We start from the raw sequence: 11,282 nt of genomic DNA, 5'->3' as shown, positions 1-11,282 counted from the left end.
GTCACCAGGGAACGTCCCGCTGGGCTTTCTTCCAGACTCTTCTATCTGTGGACTTTGCTTTAAGAGACGTTTAAGACTTACAGTGCAGTCGCCCGGGAAGGCCTGAAAAGCTTTTGGAAGCAAAGTGGTTTGCTCGTGATTGCATTTGATTGCAAGGAGACAGGGTAGGCTTCGGGGTGGGTTGACTGGTTCCCATTTAGGGCCCCAGGATGGGACCCTAAGAAGCCTTTTCCAGGGCGTCCTTGAACACGAGTGCGATGCGACGCCCACAAAAGTTGCGGTGGAAGCCCCAGGCGGGAGAGAGAGCGGAGTGAGAGTCCCGCGCTGCCGCGGAGGCCCTGGGCGTGCGCGTGTGAGGCTCGGAGCCGCCGAGGCCGGGCCCAGAGGCTGAGCGGACTGAACGCGGGACTCCCCGGCAACGACAGCCTCCGCTGGCTCCTCCGCGGGGCCGGCCCGCCGCTCCTACTGGCTCGCGCCGCTCCGACTGGCTCGCCCCGCACCGCCCGCCCCGCTGCCCCCGCCCGCGGCTGCCGCGAAAACCCGGCGGCTACACCCGCGCCGCCCAGCGAGCCGCACTGGGCATGCTCGGCCCCGGCCGGCCCAGGCTCCTGTAGGTGGGAAGCTCCGCGCTCCCGGCAGCCGGCGGCGCAGCCCGCAACGCTGTGAGGCGCCGGCGGAGGCGGCTCGCCCGCAGTAGGCGCTACCGGGTGTCCAGCGCAGAGTGCGGCGCAGCGGCCGCTGTCGGGCTGGCCATGGCGAGGGGTGCACGGCGGCCACCTGAGTGGCGCGGCGGTGTCAGGTTAGCAGGGGCGCCCGGCGGGCCGGGGCGGAGGGGCACGGGTGGGAGCCAGCCCCGCACCCGGTCGGCGGCCGAGTCGGCGCCGGGGCCGCGGAACTTTCGGGTGTTTGGCTGGCGGAGACTGCGGCGGAGGCTGTGCTGCGAGACGCCGCAGGGTCCCCGCAGCGGGCTCTAGGGGGTCGCAGGATGCTTCGAGATCCGTGCGGGGCGGGGGCTGGCCGTTTGGGGACCGCCGCATCCCGGGCTCGAACCGTAACCTTCCGAGGGCGAGGAGCGCGGAATCCACTGCCAGCTGCCGGCGAGCCACCTAGGTGTCGTGGGGGAAGGGGACGCCGAGCAGCCGTGGGGGCTTTCCCTGGGCTCTGGATCCCTCGCATCGCCGTGCCTCAGTTTCCCCGGACAGGGAGGAGGGTGCGCTGGCCAGGGCTCCGGAGAACGTGAATGCGGGTTCCGCGTCGGGAGGGCGCCGTGTCCAGATGCCGCAGGAGTGCGGGCGGCTGTGGGTGCTGCGAGCCGCCGCCTCGCTACTGAAGCTCTCGGAGTTTGTCGCATTTGACTCCATAACAAGTTGACATCGAATTGCTTCATGGCGTGGAATGGGGAAACGTGCTTCATCGGATTAAAATACAGAGTGATTGCAGAACCGATTTATTTTAAGCTTGATCATTCATCTGTCTTCTCCACCCCTGAAAAAAAAACTTAATCTTGCAAGCTTTATAAAGCAAGGTAGCAAAAAAAGGTTTGTAGGTGTGTTTGCTCACATTGTAGAAGACAGTTAAGATACGATCGAACTGTCATTATTTTTAAGGATACTTAGCAGAAAAGTTTGGTTACTGTGGCAATCTTTATTTTGCGTTATCTTCGATTTAATGTTAAAAACTTGGAAACCGCGCATTGCAGAAGCTCAGTGTTTTTTGTAGTTTTCTCACTTTTGTTTCTAGATGAAACACATTTTTTTCAGTTGCTACTATGTTGAACATAGTAAAATCCTTCAGGATGAAATACAAGATGGAAAAAAATGTCTTTTCATGAGACCATAAGTTATAACAGTGTAGTTCTTCTGACATTTTACTTACACAGAAAGTGCAATTTGTAGGTCCCAGTGTGGTTTCTACAGTTGTTTGTTCCTAAAACATTTAGTACCATTAACACTATTAGGATTATTGTATCTAATAGGGGCAAGATAAACAATCCTGTTCTAGTGGGAACTAGTTCTGCTAACTAAAGCTAAATTCTCAAGCCTCTTTTCTGTAAGTACCACTTAGTGGGTTCAGTTGTTTTATTCATTTAGCTTATTACAAAACACTTGTTTACATTCTTTATAGACCTTCATAGACTTTAGAAGTGTATTGACTTTTCATTGAGTTATGGGTAGGCTTTAAGGTTGGTGCTTGCTTGCAAGCCTGAGATGGCTCCAGCTCTAATTCTGGATACTCTCTGGGGTGATTTCCCCCAGTATAGAGTTGGCTCTGTCCTGTGATGCTGCATAACCGAGGTTTAATAATAGGAAAGGCTTGAAACATCCAGACAACAACAGCAGTAGCAACAACATGATTACCATTTTTATGAATTAGAACCTGCAGTCCCCTATTTTAGCCAAATAGTCTGGTTGGTGATGTTCACTGATCCTAAATTTATTTCTAAATACATTTATAGAAAAAGAAGTTTGAAAACCCCAACACAAATATTGAATTATTGTGCTTCTCTTTTCTATAAAAATGCATCAAGTTTAAAATCTTTCATGAAGTACTGGCTGCATGTACACCTTACCCTGTACAGCAGGTCTCATATCCTCAGGTGATATTCCCCAGTAGAAGTAGCTAGAGCCTCCTCTTAGCCTTGGGTTCTTCCTGACCTGGAGGAAGCAGCAAGGCCTCAGTTTACTTTTTGTGAATGTGAGGTTTAATACAGATAAATAGGCCCCCTTCTCGATCCAGAAATCCTAAGTACAAATCCTAAGTATTTTCTCAGTGTTAAGAGACATGATGAAATTTAATCAAAGACTTATTTACATACTGCCCTTGGCTTCAAAAAGTCCACATTTCCCTAACCTAAAACTCAAAAAACAACAGGAGTTAGGTTGAAAAGGGGTTTTATTACTGCTCATGAAGAAAAAAACAGACTTTGTAGGTACTGCTCATGAAGAAAAAAATAGACTTTGTAGGCATGTTACAAAAAAAGGTGATCATTTCCTCCCTTTTGTAGTTAACTTTTGGGTTCTTGCAGCTCACTTGTTAGGCACGTGATTTTTAGGTTTATTTCCATGTGTTTAGATTTCTATACTGTATGATGTTGTTGGTGACATTAGACATTTACAGCAAATTACTCCCTTTAAAAATAGATCTACCCCCCCAATCCCTGTGACCTTAATTTATCCAACTCCTATTTGGCTTGCAATTTAAATACTCGAGGCATTTTAAATTGTGCTTAATTTGGACTTTTTATTCTACTTTTTAATGCAAGAACTTTTAGATACTGGAATATAAGTAAATATTGTAGCCAAGTTGCTTTTAACCTCAACACAGCCTAGTCAGATTTGTTAAACAAGTGTTAATTTAGTTTTTGGAATTTAGAAATCACGCAGATACTATCACTCCCCTAAGTTGGCATCTAACCCAGCACTTGGGATGTGACTTGTCTTTTCTAGCCAAGGCCAGGAGGACACTTAAAACTTTGACAATGTTTTCAATCTATGGCATATCACATTGCGGTTAGAAATGGCCTTAAAATGCCAGTGGTTAATTTTAAGTTTGGTAAAATACCTCCCTGGCGTGGTTGAAAGATGGTTACAAAGGGTTTGGTTGATTATGTCATGGTGTAACTACTTAAGAGCTATCAGAAGTAGTTTCTAAGTCATGCTCCAAACAGAAGTCCTGTGAATTTATTGGTCTTGCCTTTGCTTCCACCTGAGGTCTTTACTCATTAAAATATCACATTAATTTTTTTCCACAAACATTTATAGTTAGGCTCCTGAGGCCACAAAAATGAGTAAGAGTAAGTCAAAGTCGAGTCAGAGAGATATGCTTGAGGACAAATAAAACACAGTACAGGATGAGTGCTCCAAAGAGTATGCACATGGGACTGAGGAGGCGGGGAAATGAACCCCATAGATTGGAGGAGGAGAGGACCTCAGGCTTGGAGTGACATTTCCATGGGAAAAATCATGGTATTTCATTAAGGAATGCCTGAAGAATTAGAAGTCTTCTAAGCAGAGAAGTAGACACTCCAGGAAGAAGGAACACCACTGGGATAGGCAGAATAATGCCCCCCACCAAAGGTGTCCACTTTGGAACTTGGCAGATGTGATTCAGTTAAGGGTCTTGCCATGGGGAGTTTATTCAGGATTATACAGGTGGGCCCAATGCACTTCTGTGGTGTGGGAGTTCAACATGGATCTTAGTGGGCGAAAGTCAGAGACACTGCAGGACCTTGTTCCTGCGCAAGTCCCTAGGGGAGAATCTGTTTCTTTGCCTTTGCCACCTTCTAGAGGCCACCTACATTCCTTGTTTTGTAGCCCCATCTGTCTTCAAAGCTCGGAACGGCCAGTCCAATCTTTCTTTCGGGGCATCACTCTGAGGCTGACTTCTGCTTCCCTCTTTCACGTGAAAGAACCTTTGTGATTACATTGGGCCCACCTGAATGATGGCTCTTTAAGACCTGTTTGAACTTCCATGCCCCAGAACTGCAAGATAAATTTGTGTTAAATCCCTCAGTCTGTGGAAATCTGTTACGGGAGCCATGGAAAGCAAATACAGCCATATCCACTGAAAGGTTTGGTGCAGTGGACTAATAGACAAGGGCAGGAGGAGGGGAACGAAGTGGTCCTTTTACTGTGATGAGCTCAGTGTCATGTGAAGGAGTTTGGATTCTGCCCTATTATAGATAAAATATGGGAAACCGGAACATGAAATGGACAGACCGATGCCAGATTTACTTCTTAAAAACACAACTTAAAAACACAAACCCGGGGATAACTAAACCCCGGGTTTCACAGGGCAGCTTGATAAAGGAAGTCCAACCAGAGGTGATCAGTGGCCAGTAGAGGTGTGGAACCAGCATGCTGTAATTCAGGTCTCTGGATTCATCTGAAATGGCAGCATTTGTATGCATGTATGAACTTAATAGCTTAAAACTTTTATTCACAATAAGAAGGACATCATAAAGCAGAAGAGGCAAGTCACATTTCACTTTGTTTCTGCTCATTGTCCTCTAACAGTAATCAGCTGTTCTGCAGTCTGCATACCATGCACACGTGAGCAAGGAGCTGTGAAAGCTAAAATTTAACATAATTAACTTGAGAGTGATGAGATTTCACATGGGCCAACTCTGACCAGTTGGTAATAGCTGCTTGCAATGTCATGGGCTTGTACTGGTTCAGCTGGTAAAGTGCCACAATCAATCACCAATGTTTGCGATGGGCTCCATATTTGACGTTGGCGTTAGGGGATGTGGGAGTGGACAGCTATAATACTACATAAACTAACTTCTGGGTTTGAATATTAGAAATCTAGTAATTCTTCTCAAACATATTCATTTAGTCTCTTTTATGTACAAGGCCTCAATATCTACCTTGCAAAAATGTGTTGTCTCCTGGTTAAATTGAGGTCTCTGTGTCCAGAAACCCTAAACTGAAGGATTCTTCTATGTTAGTGTTATAAGAGTGGCTTTGAATTGAAACTGAACTGTATGTAAGAAAAACAAATTTTTCAGACAGTGTGGTAAAAGAAGGCCTGGGTTAGCAGTATCTGATACTGGAAACAACAGTAAGACTTGACTAAAATTTATCTTAAAACAAAACTTTATATTGTATAGCTAGCATCCATTTGTATAACTTCGTAAGATTTTTACCCAAATGTTCTCGTAGAATGATGCAAAAATAATTGTTTTCTATTGTAAAGTACTAGGTCAGTGTAAACCATTCCTTCTCTCTTAAATCTTAATAGGGAAAAACCAGGATGTGGTAGCCGGATATTTAGGAGTGAGAACCACCAGGACTCAGTGGTAGAGTTGTACTCTATCTGTGGGCAGGGCAGGAAAGGATGCATTTTAAACAACTCCCATGTAATTAATTGGATTATATGTGTCAGGCTCTGCAGAAGTGCAGAGGGCCTACCTGCTGTGGCCTTTGGAATACTGTGCCCTTAGCTATTCCCAATATTTTTTTTATTGCTCTTTCTCTGAGGGCTTGTCCTCTGCTTTCCCTGGGTTCTAACCTGGGTCCTCTTGTCTTGCTTGTGGCCCTCTGTGTTCTTTCTGGGTGACTTATTTTTCCTCATGACTGCATCAGTCACCCATGCACCAGTGTCCAGCCTTTCTCAAGTCCATATTCCATCCAATCATTGATTCATTCAACAAGTAGTGACAGCCTGAGATTTTAATCTAATGAAGGGTCAAATGTGCAAAAAGATAATTATAGCGAAAATAGGGAGTTATGAGTAAAGGGTGGTGAGAAAAGGAGTGTCTGGGGCTACCTGGGGAGTCCTGGAGGGCTTTTGAACCAAGACCTCAAAGCTAGGGGTTTGCCAGATGTGCAAGGTAAGGAAGGGAACATGGCTGAAGGTGGTGCTGTGGAAAACTACTGAGAGTTCAGGAAAGAGAACTTGCTGGGGTTGGGGGCGGATGGAAGGAGGGAGAGGGGGAGGGGGAGGCTCCAGAGATGCAGTCAGGGAGGTGGATGGGAGTCAGACTGTGAAGAATCACCTAGGTCCTGTGTAGGACTTGAGTTTCACACTGTTGACACAACGAAGACATGGAATATGTTTTAGATCTTTCAGAGACAGCTGACTCTAGTAATGACATGGTACGTGGATTGGAGACAGGCAATACTAGAGGCAGGTCAGCAAGGAAGGAGTCCAGTAGAGACGATGAGCACATAACCCAGGGGAAGCCCAGGATGTGGCAGCCCAATATTGAGGAGTGAGAATCATTAGACCTCAGCGATTGATTTGTTTCTCAGGGCAGGGAAGGAAAGGGTACATTTTAAACAATGTCTTTGTAGTGAATCAGATTCTGTCTCAGGTACAGCAGAAATGTGGAAGGCCCACCTGTCTCGAGGGATAGTGGGGTTGGAGCATCTCTCAGGGGTTTTCCTACCAAAGGTAAGACTTTGCAGCACCGGAGTGACTAACTTCCACTGCCTGTGCTTAACCAAAAGGGACTTCAGGCAGGGGAGGAGCTGCAAAGCCCACACACAGCACCTCATGCGAGGGAAGAAGTCGGAACCTTATCACAGGGCACAGACTTTGTAAGAGAGACATAAAAGAAAGAAGAAATTAATTCCCTGATGGACCCTCACCTTTTGGACTGAAGCATTGGGGACTTGCCAATGAGACTGAAAGAAAGTTGTTGTGGGTTGGGCTTTCCTAATTGTGGATTGAGACTGTAACTTAGAGGCTGTGCTGAAATTGACTCTGTAGTCAACAGGAAAGAGGAAAGCTTGCTGAGCAGATACTGAAATATAATCCCAACGCCTTCCTTCCACTGAGGATTTGAGTTGCTGGTGGTGTGAGGAAGAGCATAAGGGAATGGTTTGCTCCTTGAGGAAATAAATGGGTTAGAATAAAGTGCTCCAGAATTGTCCACTGCTGGGACCTACCCAGTTCAGGTGCAGGCTGAGACTAATTCAAATCATTCTCGTCGGTTTACGAAAGCAGTACCTCTTCTTAGCAAGATAGGATCCGTCTGTTCTCGAGTCTCTACCTTTCATATGTGTGTGTATATAGATGAGGTCTCGCTCTGTTGCCCAGGCTGGAGTACAGTGGCATGATCATGGCTCACTGTAGCCTCAAACTCCTAGGCTCAGGTGATCCTCCTACCTCAACCTCTGGAGTAGCTGGGATTACAGGCGCATGCCACCATGCCCAGCTAATTAATTTTTTTATAGACATGAAGTCTTGCTATGTTGCCCAGGCTGGTCTCAAACTCCTGGCCTCAAGCTATCTCCAGACTCCACCTCCCAAAGTGCTGGGATTACAGACATGAGCCATTGCACCAGGCTGCATCTGTACCTTTCTGTTCCTTCTTGAAATTAGCAAGGGCTCTGTATTTGTGGCAGTAATGACCACCCTGAGGAGACCAGCCAACTCCTTTCTTCTCCAAAGGCCAGACTCCCCTGCAAGGAAGTAGGTAGATAAACAGCGACTGTGCTTAAAGATTCAAAACCCATTTTCCCTGGTCCTAGGCAGGGAAAGGTATTTGAGTGAAGACTAAGTTAGTGTTTGGCTCCTAGCACCTCCTGTTAGGTCTTTACTGCCCAGGATGGCTGTGGGTAGCATAAACTCTTTAGTAACCAGTGAGCGTTCTTGCTTCTCAGCTGCTGTTATTAAGTTCATCTTGAAAATTGCTGCTTACCTGCTAAAGCTAGGCACTGGGCTTCACTGCCCCACCCCCGGCCAGGCCTGCAGTTCTGTCTGCTGACTCCCTGCCATTTCTGCTGGCACCCTACGTTTGCGGGAAGGTGTTTTTCTTCTTGTTGTCGTTTTGTTTTTCTTCAAGGTTTGGACAATCCTAGATTACTTGGTCTTTGAGTCCAGCTCTGGTTAGAACTTCTCAAAGGTAACCTGTTTTTCTCCATTTCAAAACACTTTTGAGGACCTTGAAATTCGTTTCCAAAAAACATCTGAGTATTACCAATCCTTTGCCTTAATGGGGGCTGATCATTTCTCGTTGTGCCTGTGTACCCAGGACCTGCAGTGGACTTTTGATATCTTCTTGCCTTTGTAAGGTATCTCATCCCTACCTCCAAGTTACGGCCGCCTCTCCTCTTTTCACTGTGGTGTTAGTTCTTGTGCCTAAGTAGTGGATCAAATGTCCCAAAGTCCCCTTTATCGTTTCTCTTAAGACTCCCGAGAGACCTTCATCTGGAATAGAATTTCTGAAGGAGTTCCCTGCTGTCCCAGAGCTCTCCAGACAGCTTTGCACAGCAGATCCACTGCATAATGCTTGTGAAAACCAATGCCACCTAGGTTTTTATTACTTGCATGCCGTGTTTCTTTCTACCCTTATTTGTCTAGACTAAACCATTTCTCCTGCTAGGAGAACTGTCTGGCCTCCTTTTATTCATCTTTCAGGTCTTAGCCAACCCCAGGGAACATTCTGTTACCTTCCCAGCTTGGCCTCCTCTGAATTTCTATGACATTTACCTAGTTTAGCGCATAATTGCATATTGCTTTGTATGCAGGTGTCACCAAGATTCTAAGCACCTTTGGGGTAAAGGCCGGGTCTTAAACTGTTTTTAATCCCCATAGTAATTGGTACGAAGTGGATAATATTGGCCTCATAAGTACTTTCAGGTTTTTTAATTGATATGACTGGCTCCTAATTGTGTTTATCACTTAGATAAAGCTGACTGCCCAGCGGAGAGATCGGAGAGATGGTTGAGATCACCTGGAGAGTGTGCTCAGCCTAACAGGGCCCCTTTCCTTCGAAGCTGAGAGAAAAGCAAAGTGGAAACCACTGAATCCCTATGTTCAGCTTTCTTCTGGTGATTTTGTTTAATTGCAACAATTTGCCATGTTGTCACACTGAAAAACACTTAGGTGGAAGACTGATCTTAACCACTAAAGTCAGGAAGATTATTAAGATGGAATAAAATTCTGAAAAATATTGCTTTTATGAACAAAATTTTAAAATAATTAGCTACACTGTTACGAGGGTTGCCGAAGCTTTGGTGGGCACTCAGTGACCGCCGTGCGCAGGTAACAGGAGCCCTGGACTGAGAGAAGATGTGGGCTCTGCAAGGGGCTTTTCCTGCAGCATTGGTGGCTTGGCCCCGGATTCTTACACTGTTGTGTGGGCAGAATCACAGGCCTGTCCCAGCCTTAGCGTGGTGCTGAGGCTCTGATGAGATAACATCTGTGGGGGTGTTTTGTAAACCATAAATGCTAGGTGAATTGCAAGGGAAGTTATCATAGCACTCTTAATAAGAATTAAATTCAGTAGGGTTTGAATTACAGGATCTCTTCTGATCTGTTTTTCACTGAGATCCAGTTCTTAGTGAAAGAGCCTATAATGACACTTTACATGGGAGATTCAGGGAAGTGTTCACAATGCAATTCCAGTTTGTGATAATGTGCTGGTAAAGAGGAAGGAGGAAATGCTATTTAACTACCCTCTCCAGTTATTGAGTGCATCTTTTAAATAGATGACATTTTATCCTGATGAAAGAGGAAACCCTAGGTCATCTAGTTCCTACGCTGTGAGTTTGAATGGTCTTAATCAAACAACCACAGACACAGGAATGAGGGACGGTGCTACATTTTGAAATATAAATTAAATAGGCGATTGCTTTTCACTTCAACAGTAACAAGAGCATCACTTCCGGCATCTCTGCCTCCCCTTCTGTGTTACCCTGAGCCTCTGTTCTCAAGCCTGTCTTTATCACCAGCCTCTCAAATTCCACTGTAAGCAAATGATGCATTTCTGAGGACTGACTTAAAGAAATCTTGGTTTATACTTAGTTCTGTGGTTAAAGAATAGACATTTTCCAAAACTGTCTAAGAAATGAATCGAATTTGTACCAAAGGCGAGCAGTAAGTTAGTAAAAGGTCTAACTTAGAGGGCATATAAGTAGAATAAATTCACTCAGCAGATGTTCAAGTGTTTGCTTTGAGCAAAGTGTGTTTCTGAACAGTGGGAATACATCAGTAAACAGCAGCAACGACAGGAGCCCAGCCCTCTAGGAGCTCCCATCCTAATGGGGGCACAGTATGTAAATCCGTAGTAGTTAATGCTCTAAAGACAAAGGCAGGGTCGAGGTAGGTAGAGCATGATGGGGTGGGCACTGTTTCACGTAGGTGACCAGGAAGGACCTCGCGGTTAAAAGCCTGAGGGTTCCAAAGGAAATGTTCCAGGTATCCCAGAACTCATTTCAGATGGTGGGAATAGTAAGTTCAAGGATGCCGGGGTTTACCCATTTCAGGATTAGCAGAGCCCAGGGAGGCTGGTGGGGAGTGAGCGAGTGTAGTGAGGTTGGATATGGAGGCTGTGAATCTGTCAGAGGCCTACTGTCAGGCCATAGCAAGGCTGCCTCTGGCTTTTACACTGAATGACGAACTGCTAGAAAAATGTACATTGTAATAATTTAAGAATTTTAGCGTTTTATATTCATTATATTTTGAGACATTCTCCATGCACAGATTGTTACTAATCATTAAATAATAATAAAAGTAATGAATGCATGGTGCTAAGTACAATCAACAAATATTTGAATACCAACCCTTTTTTTTAATGGGACAATTTTGTTAATGATAAAAATTACATTCCCAAATTGCCAGAGTAGACTCAAGGCCTCTCTGAATTATCAAGTGAAATGAAGGTTTCAAGGCCCAAAGACACGGGCCTTGGTCAGACCCCCTGTGAAACAGCTCAGATTTACACAACCAGCAGTTCTTGGTCTGAAGAGGAAAGGTTGGGTCCGTGGCATGGCCACAGGCACTAAGGTTCATCACCTACCCTTAGTCCAGGTAACAAGGTAAAAGTAGTG

At 45.6% G+C, this 11,282-nt stretch overlaps 1 protein-coding gene across 1 annotated transcript in view; it reads left to right on the top strand.

The window, feature by feature from the left end:
* Positions 1 to 624: 624 nt before the first annotated feature.
* MFAP3L (microfibril associated protein 3 like) overlaps positions 625 to 11,282 on the top strand; it is a 40,060-nt gene continuing 29,402 nt past the window's right edge. The window contains exon 1 of the mRNA XM_030816327.1: positions 625 to 799. The gene's annotated coding sequence lies outside the window, so the exon portion shown is untranslated. The remainder of the gene's footprint in view (positions 800 to 11,282) is intronic.

Source organism: Nomascus leucogenys, chromosome 7b, assembly GCF_006542625.1.
Source record: "Nomascus leucogenys isolate Asia chromosome 7b, Asia_NLE_v1, whole genome shotgun sequence".
NCBI classification, from domain to species: Eukaryota; Metazoa; Chordata; class Mammalia; order Primates; family Hylobatidae; genus Nomascus; species Nomascus leucogenys.
This window is presented reverse-complemented; position numbering and strand designations above follow the sequence as displayed.